The sequence below is a fragment of the Castor canadensis genome, chromosome 8 (genome assembly GCF_047511655.1).
Source record: "Castor canadensis chromosome 8, mCasCan1.hap1v2, whole genome shotgun sequence".
In the NCBI taxonomy this organism is placed as follows: Eukaryota; Metazoa; Chordata; class Mammalia; order Rodentia; family Castoridae; genus Castor; species Castor canadensis.
The window spans coordinates 138,567,290-138,587,411 of record NC_133393.1 but is presented as its reverse complement, the minus strand read 5'-3'; the positions used below and the strand labels follow the sequence as shown (position 1 = coordinate 138,587,411).

Below are 20,122 nucleotides of genomic sequence, written 5' to 3'. Positions count from 1 at the left end.
ACCCCAGTTTGGTTCATTCCCTCCACTCCCATTCCCCTTCTCTAAATGACTTCCACAGGTTTCAATATTCCATATTCATACGTGAATAGGAAGTACCTCAGCCAGGCACTGGTGGCTCACGACTATAATCCTAGCTACCCAAGAGGCAGAGATGAGGAGGACTGAGGTTCAAAACTAGCCCAGGCAAGTAGTTCATGAGACCCTATCTTGAAAAAACCCATCACAAAAAAGGGTTGGTGAAGTGAGTCAAGGTGTAAGCCCTGCGTTCAAACCCCAGTACCACAAAAAAATAAAGTGCCTCAACCATATTCACCCTCCTTTACTCTCTTCATTTATTCTCCCCCTCCCACTAGTGTTCTCTTAGTGTGACCTGTTTTACATTCCTGCCCTTCATTGTTTCAGTGTCTGTTCAGTGGAGCTTTGCCTTGGTACTTCACCTGTAAACGTATTGTATTTTAATCATCACACACACCCATTACTCTTCTGTACCCTTTTCCCTCTACTCTGTACTGTTCAAAAGTTTTCAGTGCATTTCATTGTCTTGTTCCTACACAGATGTGATGTGTTTCAATATTATTCATTCCCTGTCATTCTTTTCCTCCTTCTGTAGACTGCTATAACAGCCCCACTTTTGGAAACATGTTCTTCGCATATGTATATATACGTATGCATATATATGATAAAACTTGTGTTTGTATTTGGAAGCTAATATCATGACCTGTTTCCCAAAGGCTCTGCCTCCTAATGCCAACCCACTGAAGGTTCAGATTTCAGAGTATAAATTTAGGGAGGAGGGACACAAATATGCAGTATGTAACAATTAGACCCTCTATGACAACAATATTACTTTTCTTAAGTATACTAAAGAAGCAAAAGATATGCATCGTGACAGAAATGATGAGATTTCTCATCATTTAAAAAATGCATGCATGCTTCTTTTCCATTCTCTGACCTTCCTTGTCTGATAGTAGGGTGTAAGACTCTCCTATTCCAGAGAGGCCCGGTCTCTGGAAGAGAGCCCAAGGAGAATCTAAATAGACAGGCCTTGCTGGGGTTTCCCCACTCAATCTATTAGCATCATAGCATACCCTTCTCATCCCATCACATTTCAGCCTGCTTGTCCAACCTGCCCATGCAGTGAATTGACCATAAAAGGAGCCTGGCGCAGGGCACCGGTGGCTTACACCTGTAATCTTAGCTACGCAGGAGGCAGAGATCAGGAAGATCATGGTTCAAAACCAGCCTGGGCAAATAGTTCTCAAGACCCTATCTCAAAAAACTCTATCACAAAAAATTGGGCTGGTGGACTGGCTCAAGGTGAAGGCCCTGAAAAAAAAAAAGGAACATGCATGGTGGCATACACCTGTAATGCTAGCACTCAGGAGGCTAAGGCAGGAGGATTGAGAGTTTGAGGCCAGCATTATACACAGCAAGAACTTACCAGGAAGGAAGGAAGGAAGGAGAAAAAGAAAGAAAGGGAGAAAGAAACAGAGGAAAAAGAAGGAGGAAGTATCAATCACATCCTCACCTTTCTATCTTCATTTTCCAATAGGAGGGTCACAGGGATATTACATCCAAATGGATGTTACCATCCTTCTTCTTCCAAGAGTCCTTTGAAACAGTCAAGTAAATTTATTTGAGTCACAGTACATAACTGTCGCTTTGAAAAGAAAGGGCACACATAATAGCATGTACGATCCTTTTGAAAAGCACCTTATATATCAAGTTCTACTCACCATGTTGTGATCAAAAATAAACTTAAAACATGCTCTTGGAGTAGGGCATTAGGTAGAATCTCTTCCTCGTATTCCTGTAGCAATGGGGCACTGTCACAATGGGGTGTCAAACTAGGACCAGGCAGAGCAGAATTGGCAGTCACCATGTGAATGACTCACCCAGTGTAGGCATGCATGTGTGCACGTGTGTGTGTGTGTGTGTGTGTGTGTGTGTGTGTGTGTGTTTTATGGTGGGGTCCCTAAGCTGGGAATGGATTCTGGGCCCTGTTCCCAGATATGGAGGAAGTCATTCATTCCTCTGTATACAAAGTCAGGAAATTTCAACATGGTCTCAACATATTTTTGGATGAGACAGAGATTACACAGAGCTCCACTTTGCTAGTGTTCAAGCTAGACTTGCTTCTTTTATGTAAGATATTCATTTCTTTTTATATTGTTCCTCTGGAAAACTCCTGTTTTCAGATTATTTTTCTAGAAATGTACCCTCCACAAGGACAGAAAAATCATTCTATTTCATCCATCCACTTCTGCATTCCCAGGCATGGAGTAGTGCTTCTTTAGGGTGTCTTCTGACCTCTGTGCCACTTGTCTGCATCCTGGGGCTACTTCTGTTATATGTTTCACAATATTAACGTGTTTTCCTACCAACCAGACTCTATGTGAGCAGGAACGGAATCTCCCTTATTTCTGCCCCTGGTGCCAAGAACTAGCACAACATCTGTGATGAATGTTTATTGAAAACAATAGGTCATGCCAATGCTTGATACTAGTTTAATCCTATTACCTAGAAAATCTGGTTTTATACATTTGTACACACTAGTAGCATATTAGGATCTCAGAAAAGGCACTCCCATGACATTGAGTGGAGAAATCAGAAAAAAAGCAGTGAAAGTTTACAAATTTCAATTATTCTAGATGGGACAGCACCAAAGCCCTTTATGGGAATGATGTTGGACTGTTGAACTGATAACTTGATCACTACAAGTTATTGCAGGTTTGGGCAATGACATACAATACTTCTTCAGTTTCATAATTGTTCTCGACAACTGCTTTCATTAAAGCTGCCAGAGGTAAAAAGAGGTCTTTTGTGAAATTAGGGAGTTTCCATCATGAAGATAAATGTAAAAACTTCTTGCAAGTTTGAAGAGGTCAGGCTTTTTCTCTCTCTTCCCCTTACACATAGTTTCTAAATTTACTCACAAGTATAGGAACTCATATGATCTGATTTTCCCGGTTTAGCTAACCTCAAATCTCTCTCTTTTTTTTTTTTTTAATGGCACTGGAGCTTAAACTCAGGGTCTACACCTTAAGCCACTCCACCAGCCCTTTTTGGTGATAGGGTTTTTTTTGAGATACGGTCTCATGAACTATTTGCCTGGGCTGGCTTTGAACCGTGGTCTTCCTGATCTTTGCCTCCTGAGTAGCTAGGATTACAAGCGTGAGCCATCAGCACCTGGCCTAACCTCAAATCTTTATTGACTTCAACAATTCTATGTAGGAATTACCTATCAGGTACGATTCATGCTTAGTTGACATGCTGTCACTTGTGAAGGTCTCACTGGTTTATTTCTCCGTGCTGTTAAGATACTGCAGAAAGGGAGAGGAAAGGGCTTCACTAGATGTTCCTCTTTTGATAATCTTATACGTATTGGACAAAATTTGAAAAGGGTTGGGGAAATGATGAAAGCATCAGGTCAGCAGGCAATTGTTTGCCTCCCACTCCATAATAGAAAGCAAAGTTTTCAAAGAAGAGATTTCTTTCATAATTACTTGATAATTAACGTTTTTATTGAGCAGTCAACTATGCAGGATTCAAGATTTGGTTTTTGTAGGTCTTTTTCTAGGGGTGTCAGTGGAAGGGGTGGGCATAGGAAAGGGTGAAGAGGGGGAATATGGTGGGTGTAGTTTGCATTCATAAATGAAAATAAAAGAATGAAACCAGTTGAGTTGAAATTGTTCTAAGAAAGGGGAGGAGGGAGAAGAGGGAGAATGATGGAGGGGGTAAGTCTAAGATATATTGTAAGCACATATATAAATATCCAATATGCCAATAAAATTTTTTAAAAAGATAAGTTCGTTCAAAAAATATTGAATGCTGACAGGTCATGAATAGGGTGACCTGGGGGGTGGGGGGCAGAAGTCTCTGCTGGCTCTACACCTAGCTGTTCCTCCCTTCTTTGGTCCCTGATCAGCCATGGGTCCCAAAGGCAGCCCCAAGCTATAAGCTGAAGAGGACCTGCTCTTGCAAGATTCCAGTTCCTGGCCAAACCCCTTTGCTCTTCTTCAGGAATGTATTCTTCATTTAGTAAGTAGCTCAGAATTGGGAGGATGCTATTTGCAAAAAGTGTCTCAAGCTTTTTTTTTTTTTTTAATCATACTGGGGCTTGAACTCAGGGTCTTCACCTTGAGTCACTCCACCTGCCCTGTTTTTTTGTGTGTGTGTGTGTGTAAAGGGTTTTTCTAGATAGTTTGTTTCAAACTATTTCCCCAGGCTGGCTTCGAACGAACTGCCATCTTCTTGATCTCTGCCTCCTGAGTAGCTAGGATTACCAGTGTGAGCCACCAGCACCTGGCTCAAGCTTCTTGAAGCTGATAATAAAAAGGAGAAAAATGAAAGTGTCTTGCTGAAGAAGAATGACATTGACTGATTATGAAGCTACATTTTCCATCTTCTGTAACAACACCCTGTTCTGGTCTTGTCCTTGCTTCTTCCTTCTTTATACTGAAGAAATTGAACCCCACAGTGAACTACACTTTGTTCATAAATGCTTCATCAGGACTCATCTCCTCCACCCTCCTTACTGTCTAGTGGCTCCAAGTGAACTATGTCAGCTTAGTCACCTTGGTTTTGTACAGTGTATGGAAAAGTAGCAGGGTGGTCAAGGCAGGAGGCACGTAACGTGTTTTTGTCTGGAGTGTGAAGGTTTAAAAATGCAGCAGAATGTCATTCAGTATTTGTTTTCTGGTTCTTTTTGACAGATTGTTGAAATTAAATAAGTCAAAAATGGAAATTAAGCGCACCAGACATTTATTAAAAGGCAAGAAGTCTAGTAATTGTGCTGTAATCACCAGAGGAGAAAATGTTTTCTTGATCTGTCAGAGCTCTGGACTGAGCTGGTATTATTTGTAACAGGAACAAGAAGTTGATAACTGGTTTTCTGTATTCCAAGCACAATATTACAAGTATATTTGAACCATAAGCATCAGAATGAATCCTCTTTCCAGGTGATCAACCATAAGCCTTGTGTTTACAAGTCTCTGAATTTGCTATTGGTAATAACTCAAGGTTAAAAACATGGCTTCTTCAACTTTTTTTCAGAAAGTTCCTTACTTTCTTTTTTTAAAGAAGAAAGACGTCCAAAGTAGTAAGCTAAGTTAGGGCCCAGGCCTGTGTGAATTGACTGTGGGGTTAAAACACACACTGAAGCACTGTTCAGTTGTATGTCTTTGACCCTGGGTGACCAGGGAGGTCAGCTTGACCCTGCCATAAAGTCACTGAAATCATTGTCTTCCTTCACCAAGGTCTCAACACATATGGAAGACTATTGCCACAAAAAACCGCTTTCCTGAATATTGACCTGTAAAAGACCGGCATAATTTTTGTGAACTTTGTTGTGAAATTCTAAGAACTCTCCAAGGAATTTACAGTATTTTAATGCTTACTAGCATTTTTCTGTTAGGAGTTTCATAAACTTGACCCTTATCCTTTAGCCCTTTGGTAAGCTCCATTGTCTATGAACAAAATATTGACCTTCAGCCCTTAGGAGGTCCAGACGACAGCAGTCTCGCACTTCTGTCAGTTTGTATACAAATATTATCATTTTCTGTGTGTCATGACTTGAAAAAGTTTATGAAGCTCTTCTTTATCACTTATGATATCAGTTTCATATTCCTATTAACTTTTGACCACATATAGTAATTTCCCACAAACAGCACCTCAAAGTTATAAATTTCTAATCTTTATTTTCTACTTGTAAATTTAAGATGAATATTATGTGATATTATTTGTAACTTTTTTTTTGCAATACTGGGGATTGAAACCAGAGCCTCAAGCTTGTGCTTTACCACCTGAGCCACATTCCCATCCTTTTTTTTGTTTTTTAATCTTTTCTTGCATCATTAAAATATCATGATTTTGTATTATAATTCCAAATCTGTAGCAGGGTAACTTAGATTTTATTTGTCAACCTAATGAATTGTTCCTTTTTCAGAAATGCAGATATCCTCCAAAATTTTTCGGGTATCCTTGTTTTTAACTGTTGTGACCTGCTGAATCAAAGCAACTGAATTTGAAACAAGTTCAATATCATTTCCTTCCAAGATTAACTCATTTTTCTGGGCTTGAGCTACCGAACAAGCAACACCTGTCCTCATCTGAACTCTGTGGATGTATTTCTCACCCAAGAAACTTTGGATTCCATTAAGAGACCCATTCTCCTGAATAATGAGGTTGATGGGGAAGTGAACACACACAGACTCATCTTGTAACAGAAGCCCAGTGTAACACCTCTGATCATCTGCATATGACTACAGACAGTACAAACCGTAGCCTGCAACTTTCCAGTTGTCAACTCAAAGCCTCTTCTTTTTCTTTCTGAGGAGACTGAGTTCTACATTGTTGTGATTGAAGTCCCTCTGAAGGGCTCCAGAGGACCCCAATTATTCACAATAATTGCGAATAATTCACATAATAATCTTCAGAGAGATGTTGACATTTTCTGGAATGTTGACAATCGGATTGCTGAGTGTGGCCTTCATTCTTGCAGGATACATGGCAAAGAGGCATAGTTTGTTTTTGATAAGATCTTGTATTCCCCCCCCCGCCAGGTCAGCCTTGGATCTTCTCAATCCTCCTGCCCCCACACCTGAGTAGCTGGGATTATAGAGGTCAAAATCTGCTTCAATACCATTCATGTGTTGGGGGGCTACATCTACGATCTTAGAAGGAAGGCAGAGGAGGAGTACATTTGAATAGTGACCTGGGTCATCAATGTCTGCAGTGAGGATTATATTTCATCATTGCTTCCAGAAGTTTGCAATTCTTTACTTTTCTTTGGTGCATTATTAGCTGAGTGTCATCCCTAGATAATTTGAAATGAGTAGGGAAGTCAGAAGAGATTCACTGTTAAGTATAGTTAAGGTACTGCATAAGAGGTTTTTTTTTTAAATTAATATATAATGGCTGTAGAAGGGAATACATTGTAATAGTTACATATGTGCTTACAATATATCTTAGTTAGATTTACCTCCTTCATCATTCTCCCTTCTCTCTCCCCCCCTTTAATTTTTCTTAATTATTAGGGTGGTTTTTTTTTGTGGTACCAGGGTTTGAACTCAGGACCTCACACTTGCTAGACAGATGCTCAACTATTTGAACCACTCCGACAGCTCTTTCTTGTGTTGGGTATTTTTGAGATAGGGTCTTGGGAACTATTTGCCTAGCTTGGTTTCAAACTGAGCTCCTCCTGATCTCTGCCTCCTATGTAGCTTGGATTATAGGCATAAGCCACCAGTGTCTGGCCTCTTAACTGTTGATTAAAAAAAAATCAGTGGCTTTGCTGGTGGCATGGCGTTTGTGTTCCAATGCATTTGCCTACTTGATGAAATGATTATTTGGTAAACCATCAGTGTGTGCTATTACCAGAATAAGGCCAAATACTTTTTAAATGGAAGTGAAAACTTGCCACTACTGGATGCAGTGCCTGTGTAGATGGGAAAAGTGGCCACCACCACTATTCTTGGTATAATACAGTATAGCTGAGAAGGGGTGGTGAGATAGGAATATTAACCTAAAAATTTTTTTTGACATAGGGTCCCCATTAGATAACCCCGTCTGGCTTTGAATTCCCTGTGTGGTCCAGGCTGGCCTTGAAGTCCTGATCATCTTGCCTCAGCCTCCCAAGTACAAGAATTACAATCATGCATCAGGTTCGTTTTCAATCTAAAAAATTTGTTTGAGGTATGGGATTTTGAGCTCAAGGCCTTGTGCTTGCTAGGCAAGAGCTCTACTACTTGAGCCACACACCCAGCTCAGCCTAAGATTCTTAATAGAAGGTCTCTTGAGTTAATGAATCAAAATTTTGTTGGAAAGTGAAAAAAAGCAAAACAGTGCTTTGTGATTAAGGATATACAAGGAGAACACTTAGTGCCTGAATTTAAGGTCATGGTGTTCAAATGAACTTGATTTGTCTAGGAGCTAAGAATGTGACTAGAACATGTTAAGACAAGACTGAGAGGAGTGGAGGTGAGGACTTTTTTTTTTTGTGGTACTGGGGTTTGAACTCAGGGCCTATGCCTTGAGCCACTCCACCAGTCCCTTTATTTTATTTATTTTTTTTTGTGTGTGTGTGATAGGTTTTTTGAGGTAGGGTCTGAAGAACTGTTTGCCCGGGCTGGCTTTGAACTGTAATCCTCCTGATCTGTGCCTCCTCAGTAGCTGGAATTACAGGCCTGAGCCACCAGCACCTGTCTGAGGTAAGTAAGGACTTTTTAAAGGGCCTTATATACATGCTGAAGACATTTCTGATAGCTTCAATAGCCTAGACACTAGAGATGGCATTGGGAATTCACTCAAAGTCCTTTAAGGAAATGCTAAAGACATAACCAAAGGTTATATGGAGGTAGAAAAAGATTTGGTGGGCAATCGGCTGAGCACAATGAGAAGAATGGAAATGTTGAAGAGAGAGAGCTGGTTTCTAGTTTTAGAAGCTCAGTGAATTAGTCGTTAATTGAGCCAGGGGATAGAAGTATAGAGGATTATAAATTTGTTTTTTTTTTTATTTGGTTTTAGGCATACAGTAGTCTGAGCTATCTGAAGTACAGCAGCTAGTTAGCTGGAAATGGACTTAGGAGGCACCATAGAACGGGTAAAATCACTGAGGACCGAAGCACAAGGAGAAAGGGAAGATTGGTCTGGGCAGATAAGCAGTCACTGACAATCTTTCCAAGAGTTTCAAGAGAGTGGTACAAAGAGAAGCTGGATTGCAGTAGGTCAGACTTCTATTTCAAGATAATAGGAGAAGTACCAGAAGACAAATGGAGAGATACATTTCTGGGTTGGGACCGAGTCCCATCTGAGGGAGAATTTGAATGCTCAGTAGGGAAAGTAAGAAATGAAGCACTAGCAGAGTGGCTCAAGTGATAGAGTGCCTAGAAGTGTGAGGCCCTGAGTTCAATCCCCAGTGCTGCAGAAGAGAGAGAGAGAGAGAGAGAGAGAGAGAGAGAGAGAGAGAGAGATGGTGGCTCATGTCTGTAATTCTAGATACTCAAGAGGCAGAGATGAGGAGAATCATAGCTCAAAGCCAGCCTAGGCAAATAGTTCATGAGAATCCTATCTCAAAAAAAAAAAAACATAAAGAAAAAGAATAATACAAAACAGAGTGGGGGGAGTGGCTCAAGTGGAAGAGTGCCTGCTGCCTGGCAAGCATAGCAAGCATGAAGTTCTGAGTTCAAGCTCAAGTACCTCCAAAAAAGAAGAAGAACTGCGGTCATAAAGGAGGAGAAAGTATGAAGAGACCTGTATTGAGTTTTCAGGACTCTTTTTATTTGGGGGAGGGGTGTTTTTCTTTTTGCTTTGGTGATACTGGAGCTTGAACTCAGGGTTTCACAATTGCTAGGCTGGGTCTCTACCATTTAAGCCACACCCTCAGCACAATTTTCAGGAATTTTTCAAGTTTACTAATCTCAGCCATATAAGTTCTGTACCTGTGGTTAGAATGCACACATCACTCAGGGGTTCCTTCCATTCTGGCCAACTTTATTTTTTTGTTTATTTAATTTTTTGTGTGTGTGGCTATACTGGGGTTTGAACTCAGGACCTTGTGCTTGCTAGACAGGTACTCTATCACTTGAGCCACACCACCAGTCTTTTTTGCTTTAGTTTGTTTTTCAGATACATTCTTACTTTTTCCCAGAGGCTGGCCACAGACCATGATCCTCTTACCTATGTCTCCAAGTACTTGGGATGACAGAAGTAAGTCACTGCTCCCAGTTTATTTGTTGAGAGGGAATCTGGCTAACATTTTGTCTGGGCTGTCCTCGAGCCTTAATCCTCTACCTCCTGAATAGCTGGAATTATAGATGTGAGCCACCATGCCTGGCTGGGTTGCGGTATTTTAATGGTTAGCCTCATAATACCCAGTATGGTCAAGCCCTGTGCACAATCAAGCCAGGTCCCAGTGGCTCACACCTGTAAGCCTAGCTACTCAGGAGGAGAGATCCTCAGAGAGGATTGCTATTCAAAGCCAGCCCCTATCTTGAAAATACCCAACACAAAAAGGACTGGCAGAGTGGCTCAAGCAGCAAAGCACCTGCCTAGCAAGTATGAGGCCCTGAGTTCAAATCCCAGTGCCACCAAAAAAAATTCTCATAACCACCTCCTTAGACATTTACACCATTTTTCACATGAGTTTGAAGCTTCCAGATGTTAAGAGAGAATAAATTACCAAATTCACACCTAGTCCAGAGACTTTTCTTTTGAGCAGTTCTGTTTACATGATCAAGTAGAGTACTTAATAAAAGGTCAATGTTTCAGTAATCATTGACTGATTAAAATTCTGTATATGACCCTAAATCTTTGTTTTATTTTCCTTTTGTTTTTTATTTGTACTAGGATTTGAATTCAGGGCTCCATACTTGCTAGGCAGGAACTCTACCACTTGAGCCACACCTCCAGCCCTTTTTGCTCTGGGATTTTTGAGATGGGGTCTCGCTTTTTGCCTAACTGGTCTGGATCATGATTCTGTTACTTTAAGCTTCCCACCATTTCTGGGATGGCAGGCACACATACCACACACAGCTTTTTCCATTGAGATGGGGTCTCTCAAACGTTTTCCCCAGGTTGGCCTGGAACTGTGATCCTCCTGATCTCAGCCTCCCATGTAGTTGGAATGACAGGTGCACACACCACCGCACCAAGTTATTATTGAAATGGGGTTTCAGGCGGGAACCACAATCTTCCCAATTTCTGCTTCACAAGTAGCTAAGATTACAGGCCAAGCCACCAGCACCCAGCTTGTTTCTGTTTTTTTGAGCCATGGTCTTACTATGTATCTTAAACTGGCCTCACTAATTGTCAAAATAAGTATGTTGGACAGTGTGTTTTTTTTTTTCCAGAGGGTGACAAAAGTTTATTGTGCTTTTTGCAGCATCAGATAGGGTATAAAATGGGAGAAAGGGGTCGGTTTGGAGGTACAAGGGCTCCTGTGAACTTCATTCTGGTCATTCGAGGGCACCAGGCAAGGGGTGGGGTGGGGTGGGGTATGGGCTTTAAGGCTGAAGCCCTGGGAGATGGGTAGATGGGAAGGCTTACAGTGTCACAAGTTAGAAAGGCCCCTTGCAGTCACAGATTCTTCTGAGAGATGAGGCAGGATGTTTTAGCTAGCTTGGGCAGAGAAGAAGGGCAGAGAGTGGACATAACAGTCTAGCCAGGAGCAAAAGAGCTCGCTTTGCACAGTTTGGCCCAGTGGACACCAGGGATTCTTCACCACCAACTCCATGTACAGCACACTGTAGATTTGGTGCAGCTCATCTTGGATGGATCCCATGCCCCAGTCGGTATTCATGACAACCTTGATCCCAATGGGCATCTCATAGTAATAGAGTTTGCAACTGATAGAACAGTAATGTCACCATTTGTAAATCGGCAGCCATTTTATCCTCAGACCTCACTTGAGAAACTCCCAAGGACAGTCCTGCCCTTAACAGAAATTCCTGCGCTCTAAGACAGCCCCACCCCTACCAGAGAATACCACGCATGAGCTAACTTCCTTAACCTCCCCCTTCTATAAAAGCCCTGCCTTGCCCAGAGTCTGGGCTGCGCCATCTTTCCCTGGCCAGCCTGGCAGTTTGAGCCTGCCATTAAACTTTGCTCTTGGATGTGAGACTTTTCTCGTGAGCTTTCTTTGTGAGCAGCATTTTTCCTGACATCTTGGTGCAGTGACTCAGATCGGGTTGTACTCCTGGCACTGACCTTGCTCTCCCGGCCTCCCCCACCCCATCCTGCTCTCTCTCTCTCAACTCCCATTCCCTTCCTCCAGGATCCGAGCTGCTTTGCTGGAACCCCCAATCCTAGAAAACGCCACTCTGTCACAGCTCACAGGGAATTTCTTCCACCCCAGCATGCCTCCAATTGCCATCCACCACTGGCCAGTCTTCCCTCAAGATCCTTTCTTGGTGAGTGCTTCTCGCACTCAGAGCTGCGATCTCTCATTTCCTCAAAATCCTTGCTAGGTCTCAGTTCACTCCTGTCCCTGGGAACCAGGTTCCCCACTAGAGACTGTGGACCCCAATGGAGAGGACGTTCCCTTTGGGTACTCCACATCTCTCTCTCTCTCTCCTGAGGACCTGATACTTCGGGACGCCCGCCATATCTCTCCTCAGGTCAGGCCTCACCATGGGAGTTGGACCATCCAAAATTCCTTCAGACTTCCCATTGGGATGTCTTCTGGCCAATCTTGGGCCCCTATGCCTCACGCCTGATCTTAAGCCACAGAAGCTCATTTTTCTCTGTAATCAGGCATGGCCCCAATACCCATTAGACAATGTCTCCAAATGGACACTTAATGGCACTTTCAATCCCAATATTTTAAGGGATTTATACAATTTCTGTGAGCGTGTTGATCCTTTTCCTATCTCCACACCAAACCCTCCCTCTGTACTTCCTGTTCCCCTGCGTAGGTTCTATTAGCCTCTAAACCAGCTTCTAAATGAGCCAAATCCTCTCCCAAACCTCCTCCTTCCCCATGTAAGCAGACTTCTTTTTTTTTTCTATTCCTTTTCTACTTTTAATTTTGAAATAATCATAGATTCACAGGAAGTTGCAAATAAAGTACACTGAGGTCCCCTGTACCCTTCTCTTAACTTTCTCTAATGGTAACATCTGTAAGCAGACTTCTTGAGCTGCTCATGCTGCCTGTCTCTTCCTATCTTCCTGAGGGACTTTTCCATCATGGTGTCAAGCCACTCCTTGCCAACTCTGGCATCCAGGCGATTCCAGCTCTGGGGGAGCTCATGCTCCCTCCCTGTGGGCTGAGACCAAGCCTGGGGTTTATTTAGGTACACCTCATGCTACGTTGGGGGAGTCCTGTTTGATTATGGCATCTGACAACTGCTTCTCTTTCCCCTGACCCCATCTAAAACCCCTTTTTTCTGAGACAGTGACCAGAGACTGGAGGTTTCGTTTTGCTGAAAGTGTTCCAGTACCACTCAATGGGAGTGATCTAGAGGCACAGGTGATGGCTGATCCCTCAGGCGTGTGTCATGCCTCCAGGCTCTGCCTTCCCCTCCTTTACTTAAAATGTCAGGACACCTTTTCTGCTTCCTCCATGGTCTCACTACATGTTCTTTGTCTCTGTCTGCCTTCCCTCCCTGGGCTTACTGGGACCCTACCTCCCATGAAAAACTTGTAGCATGGTACCTTATGATTTAAGTTATTCCAACTAGTTTGCCAGGCCTCTCAGTCTAAAGCAACTTTAAATCAGCTACTAGACAAAAGCACTTCCAAAAAAACTGCAGCTGCCATGCTAACGCCCTAACTCTGCCCCCACAAGGGGAGGAGGGAAAGCAAATAAGCATGCTCATGCACAGCGGGAACACCTGCCATAGCTAAGAAAATCCATAGGCCAACCCAACACACATCCTAGGCTGCCAGCCACACATGGCGGTGGCTACAGCCCGCTGCCACTTCTCCTAGAATAAACGAAGGAAGGGGGGAGGGGCAACAGGCCACAGGATCAGGTTTAGGCAGTCAGGCTCGCTTGTTTCAGGTGTGTGTGGAGGGCATCAGTGCCTTGTGTGCACTCTGCTCCTAGCCCCACCTCACACCTCGGGGCACCAGACCCAGCCCTTGTAAGCCAATTGTTAGCTCAAGGTTACAGTCCCAGAAATCTCAAAATGGACAGTATGGTACTGTTATTGGCCCAGGATGCCCTCTAAATGCCCTTCTCTAACTTTACAGGTGACTTATTCCTTTGTTAAAAAGGTAGCCTTTATTAAAGAGGCTGCCTGCTTTTAACTAAAAGACAGGATCCTAACGTCTGGTTCTTTCTAGATGGGACCTGTACCTTCCAGTCTTCTGGCTGGTAGATGTTGGAAGCTTTGTACTGAGGTCGGCCTCAGTATGCCTTGGGTGACCAAGAGAAGTGGCCTTCACAGGGTTCCTTAAATTACAATACCATACTCCCATTAGACCTTTTCTATAAAAGGAAAAAAGTAAACTGAGGTCCCCTACACAAATTTTCTTTCATCTCAGATTGGCTCCACAATTGCTACTTAGATACTCAAATGCTGGCCATTCTTTGTAAGCCACAGGATAAACATGGAAAGGAGGACCAGAAAAGCCCCTTATCAATGACAAGGCCCCACTCCTACTGCTCCACCCTCTGTCCTACCTTCTAAGCCACCCCAATATTCAGAACCTCCTAATGGGTGCTTCCCCCTTCAACAGGTAATGGTAGGAAGAGGGCGAGTCTATGTCCCCTTCTAGCTATCAGATCTAAGGGAAATTAAAAAACATCTGGACAGCTATACTGATGCCCAGACAAATACATTCAAGCCTTTATCTCTGTGATCCTAACCTTTCAATTGACATGAAAGGATATTATGCTTCTAATAGACCAGACTCTTGTCTCATTAAAAAAGCAATGGGTTCTGGCCTAAGCCACTCAGGTTGGAAATGATTACCATTTACAATGAGCCCCAATACTTGGCACCTAGAAATGTGGGGATAAATGTGTCTATACCTACAGGGGCACATGCAGTCCCCTTGACAGATCCACACCAAAAGGGGCTGGTGATATGGCTCAAACAGTAGAATGCCACTTTGCAGGCATAAAGTCCTGGGTTCAAGCCCCAGTACAGCCAAAGGAAAGAGGAAAAAAATATTTGGGGATAAGGGCATAGCTCAGTGGGAGAGTGTCTGCCCAACATGTACAAGGCCCAGGGTTCAATTCCCCACCATTGCGTTAAAAAAAATGGTAAGGAAGATAAGTGGCATTAATGTCACTTCAGCCATCTCATTGTAAAAAAAAAGTAATTTAACCTAGACCAGATCCCTCATTATTCAAGTGAGGAAACTGAGGCCCAGAATGGTTCAGAGACCTGCTCTCCAGAGTATCAGGTATCAACGTGAAATAACAACTTTGCTTTACAGCAACACTCTGAAGAAAATCCCCTTACTTTTCTGCAGCATCATAAGGATGCTATCAGAAAGCATACCACAGTGGACCCAGAGTTACAGGTGAGAGAGGTTCTCCTCAAAGATAAATTTCTAACACAGTCAGCCCCAGATATTCATTAAAAAACTCAGTCTATGGCTGAAGGAGAAAAGTCATTGGATCAATTAATACAACTAGTCATGTCTGTATACTATAACCGATACATTACTAACAGGAGAGAAAAAGATAAGGGACACCATGACCTCATTGCTGCCCCCACCCAACTGGGGCTTGCATCCTGAACTTGCTACCATGGTGGACAGGAGGGGCACTCCTGCAGAGGATACTCAAAAGGGGGGACAGCACAGGAGACAGTACTGCCCCCAACCGTGACCCTACCCTCTCTGCAAAGGTAACCACTGGAGGTTTAAGTGCCCTCTGCCTCCAGATGGAAGGTGAGGTGCCACCTCCTATGGATTGATGGATCCTGGCCCCCTGTCCACAGTCCAGTTCTTGGCATCAATGTTGAGGAGCCTCAGGGTAGCCATGATGGCAGAAAAACAAAAAATCATTTTCCAGCTAGACAGTGGAGCTCACTTCTCTGTTTTATCTTTCTCTCCTGGTCCCTGGTCCTATGACAAGGTTATCATTTGGGGCAAATCTGGCCAGCCCCTAGAACACTAATTTACCTGGACTCTGGCCTGCTCTTGAGGAGACCTCCTTTTCTGTCACTCTTTCCTTATAGTTTCTGAAACTCCAGTGACTCTGCTGGGATGGGATTTACTATCTCAACTAAAAGCTCAAATTCTCCTCCCCCCAGGCAGCTATCTCTGCTGCCCCCTCCTTCAGGAACAAATAGATTCCACGGTGTGGACTGATGAGATTTTGTAAAGAAGGGTTTGTCCTAAAGATTATTTCAAATAGGAGAGATTAGGACAAGCCATCAAAGGGTTTAGTATGTTATATAAAGGTCTGAGTAAGTTTTAAAAGTGTATAATAAAAGCTTTGGTATGTAATAAAGTTAAAGTTGAATATAATTTAAGAGGTGCCTAAAAGATTTTTAGGGTCATGTCAAACTAAATCAAATTCTCTATGTCTATAAAATAACAAGGTTATCTTAATATTGTTCTGCTCTGAGTAACATCTACAGAAAACCATTACAGAGAAAGATTTTATCAAAGAAATTATTTGTGTTTCTGCTGATCTTGTCAAGCTTTAAGTACTACTAAATCAGAGTTCATTTACATATTTGCTTATGTGTCTTAAATGACCACCTTGTAACAGTGTTGTGTCTATACTTTATCTAAATATGGTACAAACATTTACAAAGTTATATGAAAAATGAGCTAGAGCTCTCTTTTATCCAAAAGTGTTACATTTAAGTCCTGACAAATATAAAATCAACATAGAAAAATCATTAGCATTTCTATACACTGACAATGAGCAAACTGAAAAAGAACGTACAAAAACAATTCCATTTACAATACCCTCCAAAAAAATCAAATACCTAGGTGTAAACCTAACAAAAGATGGGAAAGACCTCTACAAGGAAAACTATACACTTCTGAAGAAAGAGATTGAGGAAGACTATAGAAAGTGGAGAGATCTCCCATGCTCATGGATTGGTAGAATCAACATAGTAAAAATGTCGATACTCCCAAAAGTAATCTACATGTTTAATGCAATTCCCATCAAAATTCCAATGACATTCATTAAAGAGATTGAAAAATCTACTGTTAAATTTATATGGAAACACAAGAAGCCACGAATAGCCAAGGCAATACTCAGTCAAAAGAACAATGCAGGAGGTATCACGATACCTGACTTCAAACTATATTACAAAGCAATAACAATAAAAACAGCATGGTACTGGCACAAAAACAGACATGAAGACCAGTGGAACAGAATAGAGGACCCAGATATGAAACCACACAACTATAAGCAACTTGTCTTTGACAAAGGAGCTAAAAATATACGATGGAGAAATAGCAGCCTCTTCAACAAAAACTGCTGGGAAAACTGGTTAGCAGTCTGCAAAAAACTGAAACTAGATCCATGTATATCACCCTATACCAAAATTAACTCAAAATGGATCAAGGATCTTAATATCAGACCCCAAACTCTAAAGTTGATACAGGAAAGAGTAGGAAATACTCTGGAGTTAGTAGGTATAGGTAAGAACTTTCTCAATGAAACCCCAGCAGCACAGCAACTAAGAGATAGCATAGATAAATGGGACCTCATAAAGCTAAAAAGCTTCTGTTCATCAAAAGAAATGGTCTCCAAACTGAAGAGAACACCCACAGAGTGGGAGAAAATATTTACCAACTATACATCAGACAAAGGACTGATAACCAGAATATATAGGGAACTTAAAAAACTAAATTCTCCCAAAACTAATGAACCAATAAAGAAATGGGCAAGTGAACTAAACAGAACTTTCTCAAAAGAAGAAATTCAAATGGCCAGAAAACACATGAAAAAATGCTCACCATCTCTAGCAATAAAGGAAATGCAAATTAAAACCATGCTAAGATTCCACCTCACCCCTGTTAGAATAGCCATCATTAGCAACACCACCAGCAACAGGTGTTGGCGAGGATGCGGGGGAAAAAGGAACCCTCTTACACTGTTGGTGGGAATGTAAATTAGTACAACCACTCTGGAAAAAAATTTGGAGGCTACTTAAAAAGCTAGACATCGATCTACCATTTGATCCAGCAATACTACTCTTGGGGATATACCCAAAAGACTGTGACACAGGTTACTCCAGAGGCACCTGCACACCCATGTTTATTGTGGCACTATTCACAATAGCCAAGTTATGGAAACAGCCAAGATGCCCCAGCACTGACGAATGGATTAAGAAAATGTGGTATCTATACACAATGGAATTTTATGCAGCCATGAAGAAGAACGAAATGTTATCATTTGCTGGTAAATGGATGGAATTAGAGAACATCATTCTGAGTGAGGTTAGCCTGGCCCAAAAGACCAAAAATCGTATGTTCTCCCTCATATGTGGACATTAGATCAAGGGCAAACACAACAATGGGATTGGACTATGAGCACATGATAAAAGTGAGAGCACACAAGGGAGGGGTGAGGATAGGTAAGACACCTAAAAAATTAGTTAGCATTTGTTGCCCTTAATGCAGAGAAACTAAAGCAGATACCTTAAAAGCAACTGAGGCCAATAGGAAAAGGGGACCAGGAACTAGAGAAAAGGTTAGCTCAAAAAGAATTAACCTAGAAGGTAACACACACGCACAGGAAATCAATGTGAGTCGATGCTCTGTATAGTTATCCTTATCTCAACCAGCAAAAACCCTTGTTCCTTCCTATTATGGCTTATACTCTCTCTACAACAAAATTAGAAACAAGGGCAAAATAGTTTCTGCTGGGTATTGAGGGGGTGGGGGGCAGAGGGAGGGGATGGAGTGGGTGGTAAGGGAGGGGGTGGGGGCAGGGGGGTGAAATGACCCAAGCCTTGTATACACATATGAATAATAAAAGAAAAAAAAAAAGTCCTGACAGACCCTGCCTCCCACAGGTCACCTACCTAAGTGTGGTCTTAAAGGGACAGACTCACTCCCTGAGTCATGAGTGAATCAACCCAATCTTCCATTTCCCTCCTCTCCCATACCATAAAGCAGCTTACAGCTTTCTTGGGAGTTACAGGATTTTGCAGAATTTAAATCCCTAGGTATACAGTCCCTTAGCAGACACCTTTTTACATTCCTCCTAATATTCCTATTTGGGTCTTAAATAATATATGGCCACCCATTTCTCTTAGAAAACTGACTGACTACCTACCTTATCTTAACCTTCTCAGGGAACTTCTCAGAGAGCATGCAGACCAGATCCTGCCCCACCCTATAACAATTTCTGTTAAACCAGGGGATCTTGTTCTCCTAAAGGATCTTCTACCTTCTCCATTGGGACTTTGGTGGACGAGCCCTCATCTGGTCATTCTCACAACACTCACTGCTGTCAAGCTCAGTGGGATCCCCAGTGGCAACACCTCTCAAGGAACAGTTAAAAAAAAATGGAGAAGGGAGTTGGAAGACTCTTGGAGTCCTCTAGGGAATAACATTTCACACTGGTTCTCCTGGCCAATGCCCATCCTAATGCCTGTGTTTCCTGCTCTCCTATTCTTAAGCTTCCTCCTTTGTATCATAACCAGTTGTACTTCCAAGGATATCAACCTCTCCAAAACCGTCCAGAGGACTGCTATGAGGGCCCCCACCAGGAAGCAGGAGTCTGAGGATCTTGCCAGTAGGAAGCAGCTAAGAGGCTGACACTTCGCCCCAATTCCCAATCCTCAGCCCCTATCCTCATCATTAGTAAAGAAAAAATGGGGGAATGATAGAACAATAATGTCACCATTTGTAAATCAGCAGCCACCTTATCCTCAGACCTCACTTGAGAAACTCCCAAGGATAGCCCCACCCTTAACAGAAATTCCCACTCTCTAAGAAAGCCCCACCCCTACCAGAGACTACCACGCATGAGCTAACTTCCTTAACCTCCCCCTTCTATAAATGCCACGCCTCACCCAGAGTCTGGGCTGTCCATCTTTCCCTGGCCAGCCTGGCAGTTACAGCCTGCCATTAAACTTTGCTCTTGGATGTGAGACTTTTCTCGTGAGCTTTCTTTGTGAGTGGCGTTTTTCCTAACAGTAACTGCTAGTTTGGAAGGCCAGGAAGCCATCCTTCATTTTGAACGAGAACATCTTGCTGACAAATGAGTAGATGGAGAAGAGCATTCTGTAAATCAGCTTGTACTCCTTCTCCTTGTTGAATTCCCACTTGCTTCATGCAGTGCAGTTTGCTCTAGTGAAGACACACTCCATTCCGGTCAAATAGATACAGGTTGTGGACAGTCATCAGAATTGCTCCAGGTGCTACTGTTGGTCAGTTTTCCATCACTGTGACAAACTACCTAAGATAAACAACTTAATGGAAGAAGAATATATTTTGGCTCACAGTTCCAAAGGTTTTAGTTCATGGTTACTTGGCTCCATTGCTTCTAGGCCTATGTGTGATGAGCAGAATATTATGGGAGGGGACAGGCAGTGGAGCAAAGCTGGTCACTTTGTAGCTGATGGGAAGTAGATGAGAGAGAGGGATTAGGGACAAGGTACACCACACCCTTCAAAGACACATCCCCAGTGACCTACTCCCTCCAACCAGGCCCCACCTCCTAGTTTCTACCACCTCCCAATAATGC

The 20,122-nt window shown here is 42.5% G+C and overlaps 2 pseudogenes; both read right to left on the bottom strand.

Moving 5' to 3' along the window:
- Positions 1-5,924: 5,924 nt before the first annotated feature.
- LOC109683784 (large ribosomal subunit protein uL6 pseudogene) lies at positions 5,925-6,494 on the bottom strand (annotated as a pseudogene).
- A 4,616-nt stretch (positions 6,495-11,110) lies between these two features.
- LOC109683783 (trafficking protein particle complex subunit 1 pseudogene) lies at positions 11,111-19,779 on the bottom strand (annotated as a pseudogene).
- Positions 19,780-20,122: the final 343 nt, after the last annotated feature.